Here is a 13,877-nt window from a genome sequence, read left to right as displayed (position 1 = left end):
TCAGGGTCTTCAGTAAGATCTTTTGATGCTCGGCCGACCTCATCAATAATGATAGCATGGACACTTGCTCGGGGTACTTGCGCAGTTGATCTATCACTTCGTAATCCGGCATTTTCATTTGTTGGAAGAACACTTCCGCTTCTTCAACACTTACGGGCTTCTTTGGCGGGAAGCGCCTTTGTGTGGCGTTGTTCAGTTCTTGGGTATTTGAATACCTTCCAATGAAAGTATTTTCTGGAAGTTCTCCCATGACCTCTTTACCTTTGTACATTACCAAAGTCTTTTGATAATTCCACGGCACTGTGGACGGGTTGGTCATTGGCTTTTGTGGCACGCGTCCGATAACCACTGGCTCATTCAGCCGAGGTGGTTGAATCGTCCCCCGGACCACATAGGCCCCTTTTGGCACGTACATAGGTTTTGCCTTTTTGATCCCGAAGTTCTGCGTCTTCTTGGCTTGACCTCGTGGTATGTAAAGAACTCCACCCTTTGCTGGTACTACTTTCTTCTCCACCTTCTTTTCGGGCTTGCTTTCTGCAGCCTTGGCCTCCTCCCCCCTTTCTGATTTCTGGTCTGTTTCAGGCCTTTTCCCCGTGTCGACAATGGCAATTATAGCTTTCAAAGCAGGGTCGAATTCTTTGTCTTCGCAAATCATTCCGATCAGCGGCCCATTATTGTGAGCAGGCAATGGATTGTTAGTCACATTTTGGATCTCTTCGTCCCTTAGCACTATTTTCCCTTGCTCTATCAAATTCTCGACCACTCTTTTCAACGATCAGCAGTCATTTGTATCGTGTCCCTCGGCCCCTGAATGATAGGTGCATCTGACTCCAGCTTTGTAAGAAGGTGACGTCGGGTTTTGCCTTGTTTGAGGGATTGGTTGTAAGAAACCCAACTGGACTAGCTTCGGGAACAAAGTAGAGTATTGTTCACCGATGGGCGTGAAAGTCCGCCTTCGAGGTGGCTCCTGAGGGCGAAAGTTATTCTGCGGGGGTTATGGGTTATAGTGGTTGCGGTAAGGAGGCTGATTTCTGGGAGGTGGAGTTGGGCCTCGGTTGGCTTGTTGTGGTGGATGGGCATGAGGCTGGGCATTCATGACCATATAAGGTTGATGAACATATGCCAAATTTGAGTGGGGGTAGTAGTGTTGTGGGTTTCTTTCCGGAAAACGGGGCCTGGGATGACGATACTCCCTTGCTTCCGAGGCTGCCATGGTCGTTTCTTCCTTCTTCTTCCCTCTTGTCATTCCTCCGGACCCGCTTTGGACGGCTTGGGAGGTCGCCCTTATGGCTGCTTGACTCAGAATCCTACCTGTTTTCAGACCATTTTCCACCATCTCTCCAATCTTGATCGCTTCCGCGAATGGCTTACCCATGGCTGACATCATGTTTTGGAAATAGTCAGACTCTTGAGCCTGGAGAAAGGTAGTGACCATTTCCACTTCATCCATGGGAGGCTTCACTCTTGACGCCTGTTCACGCCACTTAATAGCATATTCTCTGAAGCTTTCTGAAGGTTTCTTCTTCAAATTCGACAGAGAATTTCGGTCTGGCGCAATGTCGATGTTATACTGGAATTGTTTCACAAAATCTCTGGCGAGATCATCCCATATATGCCATCGAGACATTTCCTGGTCCATATACCATTCCGAGGCTATCCCTACTAGACTTTCCCCAAAATATGCCATTAGCAGTTCTTCTTTTCCGCCGGCTCCTCGCAATTGGTTGCAGTATTTCTTAAGATGTGCAATGGGGTCACCGTGACCATCGTATTTCTCGAACTTTGGGGTCTTGAAACCCGCTGGCAGATGCACGTGAGGGAACATGCATAGGTCGGCGTAAGAGACGCTCTTCTGCCCGCTCAATCCTTGCATGTTTTTCAAACTTTGTTCAAGGCTTCTCATTCTCTTGGCATTCTCATTTTGTTCTGCAATTCTGGGGTTCTGATCCTGCCCGGGTGCAAGCTCGCACTGAGGCGGTGGAGGATTAGTGCTGGTAGTGAACCTAGTTGGTTCCATTGAGAATGATGGTGCTTGGAATGTAAAAGAGGATGAGTCAAAGCTTGGCTTATACGTGGCAGGCTGTGCCGTAATCGGGCAAGGCGGTGCAGTAAAGATGTTCATGCTTGCATCAGTGGCTGACATTCGGGGATGAGGCTCAGAAGGCGATCCAGCAGAGAAGGCTGAGGTGGCTGGGTACCCGAATGGGGTAGCAGGATAATTTATGGGGACATTAGAAGTCCCACTTGACCTGGAGAATAATTCAGGGAATCCGGGGACGACACTTGGCGGCTCTTTCCCATTATTCCAGTCGTCCAGCATTTCCAACATGCGGAGCCGTAGGATTCTATTTTCCTCCGCAGTTGCGGATTCAGGTGTGAGGACGGCTGAGATCGAGCTCTCCTCGGAAACAGGGATTGTTTGCAATGGAATTTCTGAAGACATTTCCACACTTCCTTTTGACCTGGTGAAGTAAGTGTGAGTACTGCTTCTGGTCCTAACAACAGGTAGTTGAACACTTCTCCTTGACCTCGTGAAGTATGAGTGCGAGGCCAGACTTTCACCAAACCAACCGTCTTTTCAAAAACCCTGGAATACTCAACGACAAACGCACGGTTAATTTGCAGCAAATAACAGATAGTCAATCTCACGTTGGGCATGATGCACCTATACAGTTAAGTGGATTACTACATGTTTGCTACGAGAGCATGCGTCATTCCGGCATTTTCCTCTTATTAGTTTTTTTTATTTTTTATTATTATTATTATTTTTTATTTTGCAGTAAAAGAAATGCGACCGGATCCGATGAGGATTGCCTACGTATCACGATGCCTACGTGAATCAGATCATTACGTAGTTCGAAAAACACAAATGAGCGTAAAAGAAACAACCTCTTTATTGTTGAAATGGTCTATTACAAACTACATTTTGCAAAAGAAAGAGCAAACTTTGAAAATAAACCTAGACTCAAAATAGACTAAAAATCACCCTGATGGGAAAAACAGGCAGAAGATGCTAAGATACAGACTTGACTTATGAGTGCATTATGGTTTTGAAAATTGGTGTCCGCGGGGCATCGTTCGGCCTCACCGCGGTCCTAGGCGTGAGATCCCTCTCAAGTTGTTCCAACTCATGCATAGTCTGCTTGACATAACCCATCACCGCCGAGAGGAAGGTAACGCTGGTCATGTTCTCACATCGTAGACATCGTCTGGTGATGGCATGGGCAATGGCCTTGATCCTATCTCTGGTTTGCTTCTTCTCTACGAGTAGGCATTTTATCTGATCGCTACATATCTTGAATACCTGAGCATCCTGCATATGCTGATTCTTCAGTCGCCGTACTTCTAACTTCATCTGGGCTAATGAGTCATACCAGTATCTGCTCTCAATTTGGAAATTCTTGGCCTGATCAGCTACTTTGATCTCAAGTATAGCCATCTCTTTCTTCATTTTGGCAACAGTTTTCTCGTGGTCGCGTTTCGATTGGTTCAAATGTCGGCGATGCTTCTCTATCCTTATTCCCTACTGTGCCTTGAGCTTTGCCATAATCTTTCCCGATTCTTCTAAACCATCTCGCCACTCCGCGACTTCTCTTTTTAAACCCTTAATCAACTGCTGGTCTGATCGACTTCTGGGCTATTCATCAAGAGACAATCTCAATTTTTGGATTTGGGCCTTAAGTTCTTCATTCTCTTGGACCAATTTATTCTTTTCACTTTGATCCGCCGCGATTTGTATACTGTTATTGAACTTCAGACTGTCAATTTGTAGCTTCAAATCACCGATCTCTGCCCGATACTCCTTTTCTTTCGTTAACCAATTCCATTGCCCTTGGGATGATTCTACAAAGTCTTTGAGATGCGGTCTCTTAGCTGGTCTTTCGCAAGACAGGTCGCCTCTGAACCAAGAGTGATACCCTGGGGCAACTTCCCCTTTTGCTATATCCATCACACAAGTTCTTGCCGTCAGATGTTGGCACTCACTCCAGATTTGGCGAACTTCTTCTTCGGGGAAACGACCATCTGGACTGATCTCAATCACTTGGGTACTCAGATCTTCATCTTTCGGCACCACTTGATACCTCCCAAGTTGCCTCAGAACCCGATATGGGGCGTAGGGTTGGATGATTTTAAGTCCCATCAACAGAAAGTGGGGCCTGGTTGCTGGCATGTATAGGATTTCCTCAACAGGCGACCATCCGAGCGTCCATTGGATTTGGCTAGCAGTGAGAGTTCGGAAAAATGAGGTCCATGATGTGACGCCCTCAGGTAGATTGAAACCTTTGACTCTAGTGTAGAATTCTCCAATGCAAGTCTTCTCAGGCGAACCGTAACCCAAGAGCGGAGAGCGGCGGCATAAGTGATCGGTCATCCATATTTGCAACAGTAGGTTACATCCTTCGAAAAAGTCGCCCCTGGCTCGACAAGCAGTGAGAGCCCGAAAAATGTCAGCCATAATCATAGGCGCTAGAGTACTCTTATCTTGGGTGAGCAAAGTACTGACAACCCCAGTTATTTTTAGATAGATGTTGCCGTCCTTCCTCGGGAACACTATAAGACCTAAGAAGGCCGTCATGAAAGCTAACTGCCTGTGTTCGTCCCACTTTTGTCGGTTGCCTTTACTACATAGTTTGAAATCCGGCTTATTGAAACCGCCTTCATGACCGTATCTAGCATACATGAGATGGAGACTGCAGAAACCTTTGGAAAGATCTGGATAGTGAAATGTTCGGGGTATTTTCAGAAAATCCAAAAACCGGTGTACCGTGACGGCCCTAGGTACAATCAAGTACTTGAACCTTAACGGAGCTTCATCACCCCCAATGTATCCCGCTATTTCTTCCAACGTCGGGGGTGAGTTCGAAGTCTGAAAAATGGAATACATTGTGCGCCGAATCCCAGTAAGTGACCAATGATCTGATAATATCGCCCCGAGGCTGAATGTCTAGTAAATCCGGGAGATTTTTCAGATATTTCCTCACTTTGCTTTGCCCCTCCTTGCCTAAGTCGTTCCACCATAATCGCAACTCAAAAGGGATCTTGGTCATTATTGAAAACGGTTCGTTTTGTATTGTGCTCATCCTGCACATTTATTTAGGGTGATAAACTTTATTAGACTCAAAAATTAAAATTATCTAGGTTTTTTTTTTTTTTTTTTTTTTTTTTTGCAAAAACGGGAGGTTGGACCTGCCGAGGGTTGCCTACGTATCTCACCCCGTGCGAGAATCAAACCGGCGTAGTTCGGTCAGATCAAAATAGGGGAAACAAAAAATAAAATCCTTTAAAGAAAAGAAGAATAACCCTTTTTTTTTTTGAAATTTTGTTATATGTTTTGTTTTTCATTTTATTATTTATTTTTGAAAAGAGACCAAGGAAATATTTACACATTTTAAACTTCCTCTTTTTTTGAAATTTTGAAAATCTTTTAAAGAGGTGCTACAAATGAAATAAATAATTTTTTTTATTTATTTATTATTTATATTTTTTTTTTGATTTTGAAAGTGATTAAAAGGAATAGTCGAACTGAAAGGCAAGCTTTTTTTTTTATCAGCTTTTTTTTTTAATATTTTTTAGAAAATTCCGGTTAGGTTTGATATTACGCGGACATGGTTTTTTTTTTAAAAGAATAAGTAATTATCTCCCTACTCTGAAATTTTCGGAAACCGGTCAACATGCAGATCCGAAGCAAATAGATGCGCACAACAAACGGGATGCAGCAGGATGGTCTTTTCATTCCAGGTTGCCTGTCCTAGACGGACCCAACCCCTGTGTTGAGTCCCCTATGTCAAATGCAACATGATGCAGATAAGCGTTCCTACTAGGGATCCGGCATGAGGTTTCGTTATACTAGGTTTATAACCTGGGTAGATGTTCTAGACTGTGTACCCGAGCGGACAACTCGAGTCGAGGAGGGGCAACTTACCGGGAACCAAAAGGCCGTCCGGCTTCGTAACTTATCCGTCCTCTTTCTTATTTCAGGTATCGACACTAACAGAATAGGGAGCCTCGACCAGCGAGCTTCTCCCCGGAGGTGAAGAGAGAAGGGTTCGGCACAGTTTATATGCAGTTCAGATAATATCAAAGCAGTAAAAACAAACATTGCAGCACGTTATGTCAAAACATGTAATAAATATCAGATAATAAAGCCAAATATAACAATTATTCTAAGCTCGAATTCTTGAACCCTGAACCGGAGGTTCTGGGAACTTTTCCCTAGCAGAGTCGCCAGAGCTGTCACACCTCCTTTTTGCGCGCTCGGCCCCGAAGGGTTTAAAAATGCGCGAGGGAGTTTTTCCAATTTAAGTGACAATATTCGAAATGGGATTATTTATTTAATTCAGAGTCGCCACTTGGGAAAGGTTTGGCTTTTGGTGTCCCAAGTCACCGGTTTATCTTGAATCCCAAATCGAGGAAAAATATTCGACTTTTCCAAATGAAGTCTGCGAACCAGAAATTCTAAGTAAGGAATTCTGTTGACCCGAGGGAAGGTGTTAGGCACCCTCGAATCCCGTGGTTCTAGCACGGTCGCTTAAATTGTTATAATGGCTAAATATCTGATTTAAATATATGTTATGACTTACGTGCTTTTATTAAGTTTAAACCGCTTTTATTATTATCATTTATTTTTATAGAATTGCAACGTCGTGAAAATGCATCTCGAACCACGTCACAATCAATGCACCCGTGGTCGTCGACACATTTTGACTCCGTTGAGATTCGGATTTGGGTCACATCAATGTGCACCCGTGTTTAAGAAGGTTAAATTATTAAAGGTGCGCCTAAAGCAACTAGCGTATTGTTATTTTGGGAAGGCCGTAAAATTCGCTAAACGGCCTGTCCCGAATTCTAAGTATTTTAATATATACATTTAGAGGGCCCCGCAGCTTGTGCATTTTTGTTTGTCGAGGCTCGTCTCATTTTAGAAAGGATATCCTAAAGTGGCTACATTTCTAATGCATTTGTATCTAAAACTAGAAGAAAAAGGTACATGCTAATTTAATTATATGCTTTGGCCTAACCCGGATTCTTATCAATTTCTGATTAATTATTTACAAAGTGAAGAGGCGTCATACCTTGTGAAACATGCGAGATTGACCAAATGCTATACTTGTATCCAAATATTTCTTGAATTGAACTTAACTAGCCTTATTTTAGGCTAGATTAAGGGAATTGAACACTAGGCATTATTACTAATGGGGATTCGAACGTGCTCCTATATACTGCCTAGCGGGTCCTGATAAAAGAACTAAAATAAAACAGAACATCATTGTGTAAGGTGGAAATATTCTATCCTATGCATGTCATTATAGTTAAACAAGAATCCGGTCAAAAATTCTATGTCAATTATCCATGCATTCTACATATTGTACCATTACATCTCGTACTAACGAACAACTATAAACCAAGATGCAAGAGGCTAAAACTTGGTTAAGTATTAACTAACTAATCTTTCGCTACTGAATTACGCACTAATCAATTTATACAAAATAAGTCAATATACCATGAGCATTACAAACAGACATTTAAATTTCTTCAAACTCCTTTCATTTCATGCTTTCGAACTGTTACAGTTGACACCAAAATGGGACTCAAAATGTGTACCTGAATACTGAAAGGCAAAGAAAAAGTGAAGCAGAAAGGTCAGCAGCAGCAGAAGGCAGAATAGTAGCAACAGTAACAGCAGGTAACCAATAGAAAAAAAATCCCAGTGCAAGATGCAGTTTGGAGCCAATAAAAAATGGCAGAGTGTAGCAAATTCCCAGTAATATGAATCAGAATTTAGGCAGAACAGATCTAGAAATGCACTGATGCTACACACAACTAACAATTTCAAACAGGACTCAGAAGAAATCAATATGGAATAGGGAAATCCAGGCCAGTGAGAATCAAGACAAAGACGAAAAATGCAGTTCCTCTTTCCTGTGTTATGCCTCTCTCTATCTATTTCTGTCTGTGTGTGTGTCCTCAACAATCTTTCTTTCCCCCTTTTTCTTATCAATCTCCCTGTGTGTCTGTATATTATCCTTTCCCTCTTCTCAAATCTCCTAGTGTCTCTCTAATATCAGGTGTCCCTTTTTCTGATCCCCTTAAACTGATGGAAAACCTCCCTTTTATAAGCCTCCAATCAGCCCTTTAACAGCTTGTTTTTAGACAATCAGAACACCCTCCCACGTGCTATCCTATTTTCAGATTCCACTTAATATTTAAATAAGAACACAACCCCATGATATTCCCTGGCAGACTTACTTTTAAGTAAGGTTTAATATTTCTGAACTAAAGCAGAATATGGGCAGCAGAATGTAGTCTGACAGCATATGCTGTCAAAACTATTTTAATTCAAAAAGGGCCTTTATGCACATGTTGTGCACATGCCATCAATTCAGATTGCAATTACAGACCAAACCTTAGGTTTCTGAAATCAAATTAACAACTATAAGTAACTAAACTCAGTTCCTAATTGATTCAAACAAATGTGTCCAGAAGCAAATCGATTTGTTATTGTTCAGGCAGTTGAAACTAATTGACGACACATGTCGACTCGACTATATTAATCATAACATGCACAATCGTAGCCAAAAATCAGACATTTAACAGTATCGACACATGATTTGAATTGTACTGACCAAACAGAATTGTACTCGAGGAGTCAGTTAATCGGTTCAAATTTGAAATTCAGCTAATTGCACAACACATACATACATACGCATTATCAGAACAAGTAGAAGAAGGACTCAATCAAACGCAGAGGTTCAGGCAAGGTGGACAGGACACAGTTGGTAAAATTCGAAACACAAATTTCACAAAACATGAACAGCCTTTTAAGCAATCACATGGACTAAAACAAATAAAGAAAAGAAAGCAAAACTCACCTTAAATCCCGAAAAATCAAAAACCTTAGCTTGGACTCGAACAGACCTTTCTTAAGGCTGAACGGACCTTAATCGAAGTGTTTCTCAGATGAGAAATACTTCGATTAAGGTCCATTAGACCTTAATCTCTTGGTTTAAACGAGATACGGACCAGTGACGAGGAACCCTAAAGTTCCAAAAATTAGATCCGGGATTCATGCTTCCCTGGTCAGATCCGGACCAAACCAAGCATGGTTTGGTCACGAGGGGGGTCTGGGGAGTGTCTGGTGCGAAACTGTGGTCAAACGGTGTAAGTTAGGTTCCGACTTGAATCTTCAAATGAATATTCGAGAAGGTGGGAAGGGATTCGAGTTAAGCGGTTGACAGATCCATGTTCAGGGTTGTGGGGGGGGGGGGGTTCTATGGTGTTAAGGTGGAGGTCACCGACGTTCATGCCGCCGGCTTTCATGGTGAAGAATACAGGGGCGGCTAGGGTTTGGAGGGGAAGGGTCTGGTGAAGACGACCTAAGGCAGGGGGGTTTGGATTAGGGCGCGGGGTGAAAGGGGGAAGGGTTTATATACTGGGTGGATTGCTTGATCTCAACCGTTAGATCAATCGAGATCTACGGCCTGGATCTGAGGGCTTAAGTGGAACGGTGTCGTTTGGCTTAGTAAGGGTCAGGGTTGGTTCGGGTGGAATGGGTCGGGTTCATTAGTGGGTTATGGGGTGTGAGATCTTGGCCGTTGATCAATCTGAGATCAACGGCCCAGATCATACTGGATTAAACGGTGTCGTTTGGATGGTTAGGGGCTGAACTGGACTGGACCGGGTAATTTGGCTTGGGTTGTTCGTTTGGGCCCTGAATTAAAATGAAAATCAGCCCAAACTGATTTTCAAACCAATTCTACACTTATCTTTTATTATTATTATTACATTTTTTTAAAAAAAAACAAAGCCTAAGTAAATCAAATTTAAAATTAAATAGACACTTAATACAATTATTTGCACACACATATTAAAATATTTGAAGCAGGTAAAATCAAACAAAACAACAATCATGGACAAAAATGCCTATTTATGGTTTTCTCATTTAACAACCGGATTACGGTTCAAATTACGCATGACACATACATTTTTTGTATTTTGTTTTAATAAAATAAAAAATGGGCAAAAATATCATAAACAATTACAAAGTGCCATGCAAAATTTCAAAAATTGTACAATAGGACCATTTGTTATTATTTTTATTTCTTTTGGAGCGATTGTCGCGTAAAACAAAAATCATGTGCTCACAATAAATGTGGACCACTAAGTTATGGTTAAATCAACAAGAATAAAAATGCAGCAAAAATGACACCAAGATTTTATGTGGAAACCCTTCTGAATAAGGGAAAAACCACGGCCAAGAAGAGCAACTGATATCACTATAACGAGGAATATTACACTGTGTAGTAACGAGTACAAATACTCCTAAGACCACTACACCCTCAAAAGATAAAAATACTCTTTTGCTTTATTCACCTCACTACAATATCTCTCACACTCTATTTTTCTTCACACACTATTTTCTTATAGTCTATGGAATACCTTGCTCTCTATCTTTCACTCAGATGTATTGTCTGAGATTTTTGGTGTGTCAGAAATGAGAACTGAAGCTCTCCTTTTATAGGCAGAACCTCACTCCCTCACGCCTATTACATTTTACATTTTTCTCTCACGCAAATTTGTTATGCCTACCAATCTTGACATTTTTTCTTCTGCAACCTACCATATTTGACAGTGCAAAAGAAAAGATGGTGGCTGCCAATCAAAGGAAGAAAATTATCTTACTTGATTTATGGGATGGACCCCACAAATCTCCCCTTCCAGTCTCATTCACCTGAAGGAGGTAACACCGGAGATTCTAGTTTGAGCGCATGCCGACAAGTTCTTTGTAAAGCTCGAACTTGTCTCTTGATACTACCTTGGTCAACGTATCTGCAGGATTTTCACTCGTGTGAATCTTTTTGACTTGAAGTGATTCGTTCTCCACTTTCTCACGAATCCAATGATATATGACGTCGATGTGTTTTGTTCTCGCATGGTACATGGAGTTTTTGCTCAGGTCTATTGCACTTTGATTGTCATAATAGACAACATACCCCATCTGTCGCATTCCAAGTTCTTGAAGAAATCTCTTAAGTCATATCATTCCTTGCCATCTTTAGTAGCCGCAATATATTCCACTTCAGTTGTAGATAGTGCGACACACTTCTGTAACTTTGACTGTCATGATATAGCTCCCCCTGAAAAAGTAAACAAATATCCAGTAGTGGATTTTCTGTTATCAAGATCACCTGCCATATCAGAATATGTATTGCCCTTCATAATTGAATTTGATCCTCCAAAACATAAGTATTCATGTGAGCTTCCTCTTAGATACCTGAGTATCCATTTTAGAGCTTCCCAATGCTCTTTTCCTGGATTTTTGAGAAATCTGCTAACAACACCGACTGCATGAGCAACATCTCTAGTCGAGTACATACCATTGCGACATCAAACTTCCGACAGCAGAGGAATAAGGAATCTTGGCCATTCTCCCTTTTTCCTCCGTTGTTGTAGGACACATCTTCTTGCTCAACTTCAGATGACCAGGAAGGGGTGTGCGAACCAACTTAGCACTTTTCATATTGAAGCGCTCCAGTACACGTTCTATGTACTTCTCCTATGACAAGTAAAGCTTTCTTTCGTTATTCTCATGCCCAAAATCTGCTTAGCATGACCCAAGTCTTTCATTGCAAAAGACTTATTCAACTGTTTCTTCAACTCGTCAATCTTGGAAGCATTCCTGCGCACAATCAACATATCATCCACATATAACAAGAGGATGATAAAGTCATCATCAGAAAATCTTTGTACAAACACACAGTGATTTGAAGAAGTCTTTTTGTAGCCTTGCTCCTCCATAACAGATTCAAACTTCTTGTACCACTGTCTGGGAGCTTGCTTCAGTCCATATAGACTCTTCTTAAGTTTGCATACAAGATTTTCTTTACCTTTTGCCTTGAATCCTTCAGGTTATTCCATATAAATCTCCTCTTCTAAGTCACCATGAAGAAAAACAGTCTTCACATCCATCTGCTCAATCTCCAAATCAAGACTGGCAGTCAAACCAAGAACTGTCCGAATGGAGGACATTTTCATGACAGGAGAAAATATTTCGTCAAAGTCAATACCTTTCCTTTGACCAAATCCCTTGACAACCAATCTAGCTTTGTATCTAGGCTTCAAACTATGTTCTTCACCTTTAACTTTGAACACCCACTTGTTCTTCAAAGCTCTCATGCCCTTAGGCAATTTCACCAACTCATAAGTTTGGTTCTCATGCAGAGATTTCATCTCATCTTGCATGACTTCAATCCATTGATCCTTGTTCTCATCTTCTATGGCCTCCGCATAACATTCAGGTTCTCCCCCATTACTGAGTAATACATACTCATTGGGTGAATAACGGGAGGAAGGAATACGAAGTCTAGAAGACCTCATGAGTGGAATATCTAACTCGTTCACAGCTTCGTAAGTAGGTGCATTTACCTCATCAGCATTAGTGATAATAGGTGAATTTAACTATATTCAGGCCCTAAATAACCGCCTTATTGCATAGTTTTAATAATAAAAGTGATAACAAAATGTTCTTATTACTGCTTTTCATGATTTGCAGGTTATGTATGATTAGGGAAGGCAAGGGATAACTTTTGGAGTCAAAAAAAATGAAGAAAGAGAGGCCAACCGTGAAATGTCCCAAGTGAACCACACAAAAACAGGCTGAAGAATCAGAAAAATGACTCTGCCGTAGTTCCACCGCGACCGCGGCAGAACCGCGGTGATGGATGCTCGCGGACAGAAGGAGATTCAGAGGAGCTGCTTGGCCGCGGTTCCACCGCGACCGCGGCAGAACCGCGGCAGGAGGCGGAAATTTCAGGGACTAGGAGGCGGAAATTTTAGACTTCGCCCAAGAGAGGATGTATTGATTTTTAGAGTTTTTTAGGAAGAAAAACCATTGTGAGAGATCACCCAAAACATCTTTCTTCTTTTCTTTGATTTCTATTGCTAGTTTATGATGAATCTTATCTTAGTTTGTTTACCCATAGTTATGAGTAGCTAAATCTTTTGTCTAAGGTTTTGATGGAACCTATTGGGGGATGAACTTCTTGTTTATGTGAATACAAATTGCTAGTTTCAATCTTTATTTATTCAACTATGTTCTTGTTGTAGTTAATTGACAGGATCCTCAATTAGCTGTGCCTATTTAGTGTGCATAACTCGGGAGAGAGTGCATATTTAGGTTATTGTTGAATAACACCACTCCTAAAGTATAAGAGGAATCTATAACTGCGGGTTTAAAGGCGGGATTAGGGATAACGAAGCCTTGGGTGCAATCTTAAGTGAACTGTGTTAATTAAAGCTAGCTAGTGTATCTCGGGAGAGTGCAATAGTATATTACTGTGATTACTCGGGAGAGATTTATGGTAAGACGAGCGTTCATGATTGATAGAGAAGTGTCGGTACATTTGTATGAAGCATAAACAGAAGGGATTCCATTAATAGGGGAAATCTTTACCTTAGCTTTATCTCATCATTGTTTACAACCTTAGCGTTTTAGTTTACAACCTGTTTAATTTACTTGCAATTTTAGTTACTAAAGAAACCATCAACTTGTGATTCAAACATTTGGGAAGCTGGTTCTGAAGAGTTTAGTGAGTCCAAAGATTGTGATTGATAGGTTAACTCTCTGTGGGATTCGACTCCGGACTTGTAAACCGGATTATATTTGCAACGACCGCATTGTCCTTTTTATAAGGCATAGTTGGGCGTGATCAATTAGCATTGTTATCACCATCACCATCAATATGCTGATATGGAATATGGTTCTGGGCATCACCATCATCATTGAGACCACCAACGCCATCCGCATTTGTTTGAGGAATTTGATCAAGATTAACTAAACCTTCAGAACTTATAGATTTTAGCTTCTCCGCTTGGTTAAT

This window comes from Nicotiana sylvestris, chromosome 10, assembly GCF_000393655.2.
Source record: "Nicotiana sylvestris chromosome 10, ASM39365v2, whole genome shotgun sequence".
In the NCBI taxonomy this organism is placed as follows: domain Eukaryota; kingdom Viridiplantae; phylum Streptophyta; class Magnoliopsida; order Solanales; family Solanaceae; genus Nicotiana; species Nicotiana sylvestris.
This window is presented reverse-complemented; position numbering follows the sequence as displayed.